General features: G+C 48.1%; 1 pseudogene; it reads left to right on the top strand.

Annotated features, from left to right (window-relative positions):
• The first annotated feature begins 3,831 nt into the window (after positions 1 to 3,831).
• LOC146764935 (uncharacterized) lies at positions 3,832 to 5,194 on the top strand (annotated as a pseudogene).
• The last annotated feature ends 8,488 nt before the right edge of the window (positions 5,195 to 13,682 follow it).

Genomic DNA, 13,682 nt, shown 5'->3' on the forward strand with positions numbered 1-13,682 from the left:
ATACATAAAAATGTTTTGGGTACTAGAGTAAGGGGATTAGATCACCCCCTCCATGCCTTTGAACCTGGTGATTATGTATATGTTAAGAATTTTTCAGGACAACCCTTGGAGGAAAAGTGGAAAGGTCCATATCAAGTGCTGTTGACAACATTCACTGCGGTGAAGATTAAAGAACACCCAGCTTGGATTCACTACTCGAAAATAAAGAAGGCCCCTACGAAACCATGGACTGCTACTCCCGTAGGACCTACCAGATTGCGATTTTCCAGATTATCTTGACCTATGGGGGAGCCTGGGCACGGTGGGATTTGAATCTTCATCTTTCGCTGACGGAAGGTATATCTCGAACTCTGAATAGAACTAATTGTTGGATATGTACACATATGCCTGAATACAGTGGAAAACAGATCTTGTTAATAGGCATCCCCATACCTGGTAATAATCCGTGGACGAGATATTGGGAGAATACCACCTGGGTAAATTATACACATAGAGCTCAGCCATTAAAAATTCATAACCCTCCAATTAAAAAATCTTACTATAAATGTGTGCAGAGGTGTAACCCACCTAAAGGATTAGATAAAGTTGGGAGTTGTAATAACGCCCTATATGTAGGAAATCAAACGGGTTGTAATAAAATAAAATATATCGGGTCCCCCACCTCTATTAATAGTACCCTTTGGCCAGTTCCAGAAGGAAAAGGATGGTATTGGCTGTGCAATGACACTGCATGGAAAGTATTACCTGAAAATTGGGTGGGAACATGCACCCTGGGAGCCGTAGTCCCAAACATAACTATACATAATCGTTTATCCGAAGGTTGGCTTCAAACACATATTCGAAGAATTAGACGGGAAGTAGAAAATCCCCTAATAAAAAGACAGAATGCATTTCATTCCTTTGCTAGATGGTTTCTCCCTTGGCTAGGGGTAAGCGAATTAGAAAAAGCTATAATAAATATTTCAGCAGTAGTAGAAGACATTGAAAATAAAACAATAGATGCAATTCAAGCACAGCAGATTGAGATAAATAGCCTTGCACAAGTAGTACAGCAAAATAGAATGGCTTTAGATTTATTATTGGCTTCACGAGGGGGGGTTTGTACCATTGTAAATACAAGTTGTTGTGTATACGTAGATCAGAATAATCGAATTGCTACAGATTTAAGTGAAATCTAGAAACAGACTAAGATACTCCATGAGGTAACCAAGGATGACACCTCGTGGGGATTTGAAGAATTGTGGAAAGTCTTAACATCCTGGTTACCTAATTTGAATTGGTTAAAACAACTTTTTATTTCCGTAATACTTGTAATATTGTTAATTATCATAGTCTGGGTTTTAATTAAGTGTGTCTTACTTTGTAACAAAGAAGCAACTAATGTTGGAAGATATAGACATGGAGGCGTAATATGATTGCAAAAGAATTTGCAATGGTTATAGAAAAGGGGGGACTTGATACAGGGACCTGACCTGTTCAGAACTACTTAAGGGTTAAATGACTAGAAAAGAATTAAGTGAAGAAAACATTATGTGCTATGTATATGCACCAGTATCCTGTTATTCTAGACATTAGCAAACAGATGTAGAAACTTTGTCCTTGGCTATGTACTTTACTCTGATAAGCTTCCTTTACTCTGATAAGCTTCCTGATTATATGTAAAGAATGCATACTCAGCAGATGGACTGTGGTCAGTTGAATAGGCCATATATCATAAAAGGAGGAAAAGATGGGGCCCAGAGCACAGAAAAACTACCACGCATGCTCGAAATAAAAGTTCAACTAGTGGACAGAGTGATGAAGACTATGGACGACCACCGGAGGACCCCTGACGACCACCGAAGACCACCCAAAGATGCAACTACGCTTGCGCATCCTTATCTCGGAATAATCATGAATATGTAAATGATTTTCAGGAATTGTAATGAATATGCATGTTTTAGTAAGATAAAGCACAGCTTTCTCAGCTGCACGGTGCACATGTTAGGAGGAGAGATCCCCCATGTGCCCAGCGCTGCAATAAAGAATATCTGCTGCCCGGATTGCTTCCGTCTTTGATTCACTATGGTATGGTGGGCGGTGGTCCAAGTACAAGTATGGGGAGTCCTGGCAGATTGACTACATCACACTGCCCCAGACATGCCACGGCAAGCGTTATGTGCTCATCATGGTAGAAGCCACCACAGGATGGTTGGAAACCTACCCTGTGTCTCATGCTATGGCCCGTAACACCATTCTGGGCCTTGAGAAGCAGATCCTTTGGAGGCATGTTTCCCCTGAGAGGACTGAGTCAGACCATGGGACTCATTTCAAGAGTAGTCTTATCAACACCTGGGCTAGGGAACATGGTATTGAGTGGGTGTACCATATTCCCTACCATGCATCAGCTGCAGGCAAAGTGGAGAGGTACAATGGACTGTTAAAAACCACCTTAAAAGCATTGGGTGGGGGATCTTTCAAGAACTGGGAGCAGAATCTGGCAAAAGCCACCTAGTTAGTTAACACCCGAGGCTCTACCAGTCAATTGTGCCCTTCCCAATCTCAGCTTTCGCTCCCGCAGCTGAAAATCCATGCTTTGCACTCCCCACCCCCCTCGTGCAGCCCCCACAAGATGGAGGCAGCCACGCAGTTTTCCCTTCTCTATCCCAGCTTTCCCTGCTCCCTGTACCAGCCCAGAACACACCCCCAGAACTTGCACCCCTCCCTCTGCCCGTCCCCGATCCCAACCCCTCCTTCCTTGCGGCATTCCAGCCCCCGGTCCAGCCCTCAGCTCCTCCTCTCGCAGTTGCATCACCACCCCCTGCTCCTGTCCCCGCCCCGCTCCGCACGGCCCCGCCGGCTGCGGCCACGCCCTCACAAGCCGGCCCTCCTCCCTCTCCCAGTTTCCCAGGCAACGGCGGCGCCAAGACTGTCAGCACAGGGAACCGGAAACTGGTCAGAGACACCGACCCTGCGTTCCTGGCCCCTGTGATCTATAATACCAGGGGACAGAACGCCAAATGGGAGCCCCTTTCGTATGATAGTATTAGGGAACTTTGCAAAACGAAGCGTGAGTTTGGGGAAAGAAGTGAATTTTTTAAGAGCATTTTAAAAGCTACTCTATGCTCCAAGACATTTGTCCCCGCTGATTTGAGGCGTCTTTTCAGTTGCTTGCTCCCTCAGTCTGAGTTTAGATTGTGGGAAAGAACGTGGAAAAGACTTGCAGCAGATCTCCTCCCAGAGATTCTGCAAAGTCCAAGCCATCCCACAGATATAGAGGATGAGGAAATCACTTTAGAACATCTAGTGGGTGAGGGTGATTGGAGTCAAGCTGAAAAGCAAGCAGCAGGCATTCCCAGGGCAGTGTTGGACCTGTCCAGGGATGCAGCAGAACGTGCATTTTTTAACATGCCTTCTAAAGACCCTATTGTCTCATATACCGCTTTAAAGCAGTCTGTTTCAGAGCCATTCATGGATTTTGTGGATCGAGTGCGAGCCTCTGTGGAAAAAAGGGTGCAAAATCCAGAGCTCCAAGACCAACTTACATTAGAACTGGTCACCACAAATGCAAATGAAGTCTGTCAGTGAGTCATCCTAGCCCTTCCATCATCGCCTCCCCCCACACTCGATCAGCTCATCGAGGAGTGCACCAGGAAAGCTGTGCTGGTGACAGAGGACTCAGTGATAAAACCACGGGAAAGGGTGGCTGCTTCAGCAGCAGCAACCCCGAGGACTCCAGGGTTTGCAGGGCCTCCTCCTTAACAAGAGGGGAAAGTGGGAGGGGGGAGAATAATTTTCCTTTATACTGGCAGAGCAAATTGTATCTTTTTCAGAGTTAGTTCACTTTGTTGTATGATTTTATGTTTCTTTCAGACTGGCAGAATGTCAATTTCCACATTCCTGCTCATCGTTTGGTTCCAGGGAATGGCCATCTACCCTTCCACGGTGGATGCATGGTTTGTTCCACAGCCCAAGAAAAATGTGTGGGTCACGCTAGCCCAAGCCTTGCAACAAGATCATATGTGTTTGTCCACTGCCTCAGCAGAAAATCCGATGTCCACATGTTTAATAGGGGTTCCAAGTAGGAGGATGAGTTTCCACTTGATCTGGTCCGTTTGCAAAAGCAGGTGAACGAAAATAAAATACTTAAAGGTGCAGGACAAGTTAAACACCAGTGCGAAACCCCCTCATTTTGTGGCAAGGGTGGGTTTCACATTTGCCCTCTGCTGAGGAGGAGCCCCAGGAATTAGAACTCCTAGGCTCTGCAAAAGCTGAATTTTGCATTCAATTTGATTTTTCCCCAACCAAAGAAGTAAAATTATATGAGCATGTCAAACAGTACAAGGTAGAATTCAGAGCAGGTCAATGGTGCACAGCTGTCTATAAGCTGAAATTTACATCCACCACTGATTTCCGTCCACGCAAGCTGGACAAGGGAATGTTTCTTATCTGTGGGGACAGAGCATACCCAGGAGTCCCCTCTCGTCTTATTGGAGGTCCATGCACTTTTGGGCATCTGATCCTTGCTTCCCCCAACATGACCCAAATTCCAATTGGGCAAGCAAAAGGTGGGAAAAAAATTACTAAGCGGAGTGCAAGTCAATTTGATGAACATTGTGATGCAGAAATTTACCATTGGGCAAAATCCAAAAGAGTTGCCGTCTCGGTGTTTTTACCATGGGTTGCGGCAGCCAAAGCATTGAGTGAATTAGGCAATCTAGAATGCTGGGTGACAAAGCAGGCAAATTTAACATCAGCAGCCCTGAGTGACCTCCTAGAAGACGAGGAAATAACCAGAAAGGCTACCCTCCAAAATAGGGCAGCTATTGATTTCCTGCTGTTGGCACATGGTCATGGATGTAAACAATTTGATGGGTTGTGTTGTTTTGATCTGTCATCTAAAGGTCAGAGTGTCCACTCGTCCATTCAGGAAATGAGAAGCCTCATTGGGAGTGTGAAGCAAGAAAATGAGGATTGGTTTAAAAATCTGTTCAAAGACTGGGATCTTTCTGGGTGGGCAGTGTCTCTTTTAAAAGACATCTTTTACTTTCTAGTTGCATTGTTTTTAATTCTGTTAGCATTTGGGATTCTGAAGCGAATTATCTCCAAGGTCATCACCTCGAAGTCAAAGGCTTCCGCACCGGTTTTCATCGCTGCTGCCGCCACGGAAAGCGACTGGTGGGAAGATGACAAGCAGAAAGACACTGCAGTTTAAGAGCCACAGTTTTACCTTCTCCCAAGGCACTGTTCTTCTTAATAAGTAAAGAAGAGGGAATTGTAGTATCATTGTATCATGCTGGCATGGTAGCGTGGAGGAAGGTTTTAGAAAGGCCTTGGGAATGGTAAACTGAGGTAAAAAATACATTTATGTATGCTCCACTGTTTCGGGAAAGTCCCGCTTCAGCATTCCTCTGTAAACCCTCTTCTCCCCACCCCTGAGCAGTTCCCATTGGACCTGGCCCCTGGGGTGGTTCTGATGTGCCTTAGCTGGACACTGTCTCTATTGTTTAGTCCTTATCTCTTAATTTTGCTGTATAAAACTGTATCTGGGCAATAGCCCGGGGCCTTTGGTCCCTGCAACGCTTCAGGCAATACAATTTTTCTGGACAAGCATACCATTGGTCTCTCTTGGTCTTTTTATCTCGGATCCTAGCGGCGACTGAGGCAGCGCCGCTGCTCGGACCGTGCTAACCCAGACGCTGCCTGGTAAGCCCAGGGCAGCGGGACCGCGGCAAAACCCCGGCCCCCAGAGGGGACAGCTAGCTGGAGGGTCCCAGGGGGCCAGGGAGGGACGGGGGACAGCAGCGAGTAACCCCCGAGAGCAAAGTGGCGGTCCAAAGAGAAGCAACATGAAACTAATGGGCAAATATCACTGTTTCCTGGATGTTACTGCCAGTGTGTGTACGTGAAAACACACAGACATGAGACTGAAGGAAATGTGGAAGTGTCAAAGGTTTGAGCAAGTAAAATAGAAGGAAATGTGAAAGTGTTGAAGGTATGAGTAAGTGAAAGATAGAAGTTTTAACTTGATGGAGTTTTTACATGATATGGAAGATATGGAGATAAGGGGTGGAATGTCCTAGGGTGACGTTATGGTGTTTGTATCTCCAATTGTGTGTTCTGTTTATGTTTGATATTATGTTCTGTGCTTTCAGAACTGACTCTGAAAGTGAAGGTTTGTTTTGCCTTGTTATCAGCCAGCTCACCTCCTGCCATGGTCTGCTGTCTAGAAGAGACTAGTGCTTGCTTGCTTTGCTTGCTTGCTTGGCTTGCTTGCTTTGCTTGCTTGTTTTGCTTGCTTCTGCTTTTGCATTTGCTTCCTAGTTAGTTTAGCTAAGCAGTCCAATTCTTTCCCTGGACTCTTTCCTTCCCTCCTTTCCTTTCCTTGCCTTGCCTTGCCTTGCCTTGCCTTGCCTTGCCTTGCCTTGCCTTGCCTTGCCTTGCCTTGCCTTGCCTTAATACCATCCAACCTGCTCCGGACTGGGACCTGGGAAACACCGAGGAACACCCAGAGCCTGCGCTCTGTGATCTGCAGCAGTCATCCCCAGTGCCCAGAGCAATCCCCAGCGCCCAGACCCGGGCGACCACTCCCAGGAGAGACTTTCTGGATTTGTTCATCTCTTCAGAGTGGTGAAAGAGTTTTGTTGTCATCTGGTGTTGTTTTTTTGTTTTGTTTTGGGTTTTTTTTGGGTTTGTTTTTTGTTTGTTTTTTTGTTTTTTTTTTTTTTTTTGGTGCTGAGGATTGCTTTGTTTGTTAAATAAACAGGTTCTTTTCCACTTCTCTCAGAGAAAAGTTTTTCCTGAACCAGGTGAGTGGGGAGGGGCTGTGGGGGTTTGTTTTCTGGGGGCTCCTTCCAGAGGGTTTTCCCCAAATTTGCCCTAAACTAGGACACTGGCTAATTCACTCTCTTTGCTTCTAAAAGTTTCCAAGCCTGAACTCACCTCTCTTTCACATGCTAATTCTTCCTGCACTTTCCTAACTCTTCCTCATCTGGCCCGCTCCATGTCTTTGTGCTCACCCTGCTGGTTCCTCATCCCTGTCCGTGTACCCAGCATCTCTCTCAATGCATTCTCCCACTCTTCAGCCTTAAGTAGCCCAAGGTGCATTTGTCTGCTAAGGTTCCTTTTCATGTTCAGCAGAGATTCCAATTTTGCTCTCTGATTTTGCTCTCCATCTGAATGTTTTTGGAAGGACTTAAACAAATTTTGAAGAAATTTGTCTCTTATCTTGCTCTCTATCTAAATGTTTTAGCAAGGAGTCATGAATTTTTTTATGCTTTTGAACTGCCATTGATGCCTTACCATTTTAACTTTTATATTTTTTAATATATTTGTAATCCTGCAATTCTTTAGTGTATAACTCTAAACTCCATATAGAGTGTTCACTGCTGCTTTCCCATTCTGGTCAGACAAAACAAATCCTCTCCAGGCCTGGGAATCAAGGGTGCCTCAGTGTTTCAGGCCCCCACAAATGTAAAAAAAAGCGATTTGGGGGGTAGCAAACTTGGGGTAAATTACTTCCTTACCCTAAGCTGTAATTGGAAGATTAACCCCCACTGTGCACTTCAGACACCTTGAAAACCTGTGACCTGTCATCCATTCTTGGGTGCAGCCCCTGGTGGGGCTTCATCTACCTGAAATGTACCTGAAGGCCCTTCAGTAAATACAACTGCTTTTTATTGCCTTAATTTTGTCTGGCCTCCCATTTTAGGTAGTCCCAAAAAGGCTTCAGTCCAAAGCCTTCTTTTTCCCTCTTCTCCCCCACCTTTCCTATCATGCCCTGAAGCCCCAGCTCCCACCCCTGATCCTGGTTTGGGGGATCCCACTCCCCTCCCACTCCTTTTGGGGCTCCCACCCTGCTTTCCTCCTTCTTACCCACATTTCCGATTGCCTTCCCCTTCTTGTGGTCCTCGCTCACCAAGTTCCCTTGGCTCCCATCTGGGAGTCTCCCAGCACCACCAGTATGCCCCCAGCTGCCCCCACAGGCCCCATCCATAGCTCTGGGCAGGTGCTGACAGCCCAAAAGCAGCCGTGCTGTGCCATGGGAGACTCCAAGATCATCCAATGCTGCTTGATGCTATCAGAAGAAATGACTGGACAGAGCAGGTGAGACTTTGTGGAGTTTAAAGTCAACAAATCTCCTCTTGCCAATGAATTCCTGATGTTAGTCTCTGTCCTGATGGATGTTCCTGTTCCTGCCCCTGCATTCATCCAGGTACCCATGGGGAACCAGGAGGACACAGAGAGCACCAGCCAGCTGTATTCCTAACATGGATCACTGGGAATGTGGGTCACCAGGGCTCTACTGTTTGGGTGTCCTCTGATGGGGGACGGAGTTGGAGCAGCAGACAATGCTCTTCCTGCAGTTGGGGCCCTCACAGGGCTTCCCTTTCTGGTGGCTCTGTTGGTGTTTGGTCAAGTCAGAGCTCTTGGAGAAGCTCTTCCCACACTCGGGACACTCGAAGGGACTCTCCCTGCTGTGGATGTGCCGGTGGGTGAGGAGGCTGAAGTTGCAGGTGAAGCCCTTCCTGCAGTCAGGGCAGTGGAAGGGCCTCTCCCCTGTGTGTGTGCACTGGTGCTTGAGGAGATCCGAACTGCTCCGAGCCTTTTTCCCACACTCAGAACATTCGTAGGGCCGTTCCCCAGTGTGGATCTTCTGGTGGGAGGTCAGATTGGACTGAACGCTGAAGCTCTTCCCACATTCCCCACAGTTGTAGAGGTGTTTGTGTTCCCCTGTGTGGATCTTCTCGTGCAAGAGTGTCGCTATAGGACACGTGAAAGCACAACGAGAGCCACCTGCTATTTGCAAGGCAAAGAAAATGGTTTATTTTCTGACCCCAAATTTTATACTTTTCCAAAGGTGACAGTGGATTGGAGAGTGAATGGGCCACCTCTCCAAAGACATTGGACAAACCACTAGTACATCAAGTTTCTCCACCCCCATGAAGGAATGTAAAACAATATGTTGTTTATAGAAATTGTGTGGGAAAGTTTTCTAACAGAATGTAAACTCAGAAGGCTTTAGAAAATCTTAAGAATCAGGGCGACATCTCAACCTTCTTAGTTTAAAAGAAAAGGAAAAAATGAATAAGGTTCAGTGTCTGTTCATGGAGGAATCATCAGAGTGATCACCCTGATCTGAGTGAGTCATCACTCAATGATCCATCCATTTGATGCCTTTCAGTTTGGTCACTGTTTCTATGTTGCCCATTGGTCAGATTCTGTCTCTGCAGTTGCAGATCAGGACGAACACACTTCGAAGGTACCCAGCATACCCCAGTATCTGTGGACACACAAGCATACCTGTACCCCGAAGCGATAAGGTCATAGGGACCATCCCATTGTTTGGTGACTAAATTCCGCACTCGAACTTTTGCTCGAGGCTGATTGCAGCCTGCAACAAGAGATGATGATTTAAAATGACAGGGTTATTTGAATTCTGCTGCACCGTAAGATGATTGATGGTGTACAATGCTTTCTCCAGCCAACTGTGTGGGGTCTCACCCTGCATTCCCCGTTTTTGTTTTTGAAGAACCTGCTTCAGAGTACCATGAGCGCGTTCTACAATAGCTTGGCCAGTTGGAGAATGGGCGATATGAAACTTGTGTGACACACCCCACAACTGCAGGAACTGCCGCACCTGCTGCAATGCATAAGCAGGACCATTGTCGGTTTTCACAGCAGAAGGTATGCCCAGAACAGCAAAGGCCTGCCTCCAGTGGGCAATGACATCGCGAGCCTTTTCTCCAGTGTGAGCAGAAGCCCACATTGCAGAGGAGAACGTGTCCACCGTGACATGCACATACTTGAGCCAGCCAAACTCGGCAATCTGGGTGACATCGGCCTGCCAAAGCTCCAGGGCCCTAAGGCCTCTAGGGTTTACCCCTGCTGGTAGAGGCAGAGCAAGTGCATGGCAGTCGTCACAGGACTCAACAATGCCACGAGCCTCTGTTGACGTCAGCTGCAACTGCTTCTGCGGAGTATGTGCATTCTGATGGAAAAACCCATGCGATGCCTTGGCCTGCACAAGTGTATCAGGCTGAGGTGCTACCCACGCCGGATTAGCCAACTTGTCAGCCCTCGCGTTACCTCCCGCCACAAACCCTGGTAAATTGGTGTGACTTCTCACATGCAGAACGTAAAACGGATGAACCCAGGCCTGAATAGCACACCACAAGGTCTTCAGTAAATGAAACAAGGCAGGGTTACTGACCTCCTTCAAAACCGAGTGACCCAACCTCTGTGCGATGTCAGCCACATAGGCAGAATCCATGACCAAATTGAAAGGTTCGTTGGAAAAACACTCAAATGCCATAACAGCAGCCCTCAGCTCAACCAATTGGGCCGACCCATCCTGATGACCTTTTAGAACCTGACACTCAGATCTGTCCTTCCAAGTAACAGTGGCCTTTCCTGTCTTCCCCAAACCGTCAGTAAAGACAGTGGGTCCTTGCATGAGTTCCTGACTATTTTTGGGCCGCAAAGAGATCTGCGTAGATTTTGCCACCTGCAGTAGCTTGTGGCTGGGCAAATGATAAGTGATTTGCCCTGAAAAATTTTCCAGAGCACTTTGCAGGGACACACAGTGTGCAAAACTTCAGTCAAAGTCCTCCCAGGATACCGGGAGTATGATTTTTGCAGGATCCGCACCCATCAATTGCAAACACCGTTGCCAGCATTTGATTATCAACCGAGCAATCAACTCAGCCAATGTTGTTGCCATCTTCTGCGGCTGATGGGGCAGGAAAACCCATTCCAAAATGTGCAAGGGATCAGACCATTTGTCACTCCATTGACCAATGATACCTGTGGGATGCGAATCTGGAGTGGTAATGAACACAGTGACATCAACGGAAAGATCAATGTGATAAACTTGACGGGCAGAAACAGCCTGCTGAACCTCCTCCAGCACCTGAGGTGTCTCAGGTGTCAATGTGCGGGGTGATTTTAAATCAGAGTCTCCTTTCAAAAGATCATACACAGGAGACAGTTGTGCATTGGTTAGTCCCAAGTATGGACGTAATCAGGTGATGACACCCACCAGTTTTTGAACATCATTCAGTGTCTTCACTGAGTGTGCAAATTGCACCTCCTGGTGTTGGATTGTCAGTTCCAGAATTTTGACCCCCAAATACTTCCAAGGAGGTTGCTGTTGAACCTTTTCTGGAGCCACCTGCAGCCCATGAGCATGCAAAGCATTGAGCAACCGAGGCTGAATCCTCAGCAGCTCATCCTGAGTGGATGCAGCCATCAAGATGTCATCCATATAATGATACAGACGTGCATCAGAAAACTGCTTGCAAACTCCAGACAAGGCACGAGCCATATACCATTGGCATATGACCGGGGAATTGCGCATCCTCTGTGGTAGAGCTTTCCATTGATATTGCTGTGTGGGCTCATCATTGTCAATTGCTGGCACCATGAAGGCAAATTTCAGTCTGTCATCAGGATGCAAAGGAATTGTAAAGAAACAATCCTTCAAATCCATGATGAAGATTGGCCAGCCTGCAGGAAGCATGGTAGGAGATGGCATGCCCACCTGCAATGTTCCCATGCCTTCCATGACGGCATTGACCTTCTTGAGGTTCTGTAACAACCTCAATTTCCCAGACTTCTTTTTGATGCAGAAAACAGGGGTGTTCCAGGGACTGTTAGAAGGCTCCAGACGACCCTGGTCCAGCTGCTCCTGCACCAATTTCCAAAAGGCGATCAGTTTATCTTGAGGGAGGGGCCACTGGTTTTCCCAAACAGGTGTATCCACCAGCCACTGTATAGGAGGCGTAGAACACTCTTCACCCTTTGCTGCAGTGGCCCCCATCAAAAACCCATCCTGATGTGCACCCCCGACGCAGACAAAACATCCCTCGCCCAGAGGTTAGCAAGAGAAGAAGTAACATGAGGCCTAATCCAAGCCGTCTGTCCCTCTGGGTTTGTGACCAGCACGGGCTGCTGGCTCACGTAACATCGCACTGTTCCCCCCAGGCCCACGACAGACGTCTCTGCTGGATCCAGGGGCCAGTCTGGAGGCCAGGCGGCAAGGGAGAGAACCGTGACATCAGCGGCGCTGTCAAGGAGCCCGCGCAGGTGGATCTCTGACAGCGTCGCACCAGGGATGGGCAGGGTACACAGCATCTCGGGACAGTCTTTGGTCAGGATAGCAGTCCAGTGAACTTGAGGTGGTCCAGTGGATCCAAAACCACCATCACCTCGCAACCGGTCAGCTGTCCTGCAAACAGAAGACTTAAAAGACTTAAAAGGAAATTAAAAGGCACAAGTTGAGCAAGCCATGTCCCTTTCGGGATCGTAACAGGGGGGGTGGGCGTGGAGACCATTGCACAAATATGCCCTGTGAAGTCTGCATCAATGAGACCCAGGTACACAATGATGCCCTGAAGGGTGGCACTAGACCTCCCCATAAGGAAGGTGCTCATGCCTTCACCCAAGGGACCAAAGGCATCCAGGGGAACCTTGTGCACCTTGCAAGAGTCTAAAACAACTGTTGCTGCTGTGCAGACATCCACATCTGCTGACCCGCAGGTGCTGGCGACAAGCTGGCCGAGCAGACCTCCGTGGGCTCTGAGGTCTGGAGAGGAACTTGTGTCTGAGCGCGCCCCCCCTTCACGCTCTGCTTCCCGTTTCCTGGGCCCAGGAGTGCTTGGCCACTAACATGAACAGTCACCTTGCAAACATCTGCTAGATGGCCTGGCCTTCCGCACTGGCCACACACATACAAGGGAATTTTTCCCTTCTGTGCTTTCTTCCCCTGTTTGGTGCTCGTCTGAGCAGTACCTCGCGACTGCTGCCAGCCCTGCCACGCTGCCCAGACCGGCTGCGCAGCAGTAGCCCAAGCATCTACCTTCCGAACCAAAGGGCCTATGTCTGCACAGGCTGCTGCCATCTGTGAAATTGTAGCCCCTTCAGGAAGAGCCTGTATGACTCTTGCATTCCGCGTTGCAGTGGATCCTAGCAAATCTTGCAAGGACCATTCGCCTTAGCTCAGGTTCTACCACCTGCCGCTCTACAGAGGCCGTCAACCTCGATGCAAAGTCCATGAAAGGCTCATCGACCCTTTGAACAACAGTCAGAAAGGGTTCCATCGGAGCAGCCACTTCTAGGGCCTGGATCACAGCTGCTAAGCCTAACGTCCTGCACTGCTCAAGCACAAGAGGATCATATCCAGCCTGCCCCTGAGGATCAACATAATTGCCTGTGCCCATCAACATGTCAGCGGTAACCACACGCCTGGGATCCTGTTGCCCCTGCGTAGCATTCTTCCGTACTGCGTTGGCCACTAAAACAGCCCACTTGTCCTCAAACACATCAAATTGCACAGGGTTAAAAAGAGCCTGTGCCACAGAACAAATATCAGAAGGCATCAGCAGGTCAATAACAAGTAACCTAATCGTCTGCATAACTTCATCAGACCCAACACCATACGGTGCAACGGTGTCTTGGATTTCCTTCAACACCTGAAATGAAAAAGGCTGATGAGTGTTATGAGTAACACCCTTAAGCACAGGGAAAGCCTGAGGGCCCCCTGGTAAGACTGCATCATCCACCATGTTGTGTCTCGTGGACTCTGGGACAGCCACAGCCCCTGGGCAGCGAGGCGGTGCAACATCACTGGACACCACACCCCCTGCAGCATCAGCAGAGCCAGAGGAGCCTTCCCTGTGATCCAGCAGGCTCCGTGAGGGGCC

This window comes from Lonchura striata, chromosome 30 (genome assembly GCF_050655825.1).
Source record: "Lonchura striata isolate lonStrDom1 chromosome 30, ASM5065582v1, whole genome shotgun sequence".
NCBI lineage: Eukaryota > Metazoa > Chordata > Aves > Passeriformes > Estrildidae > Lonchura > Lonchura striata.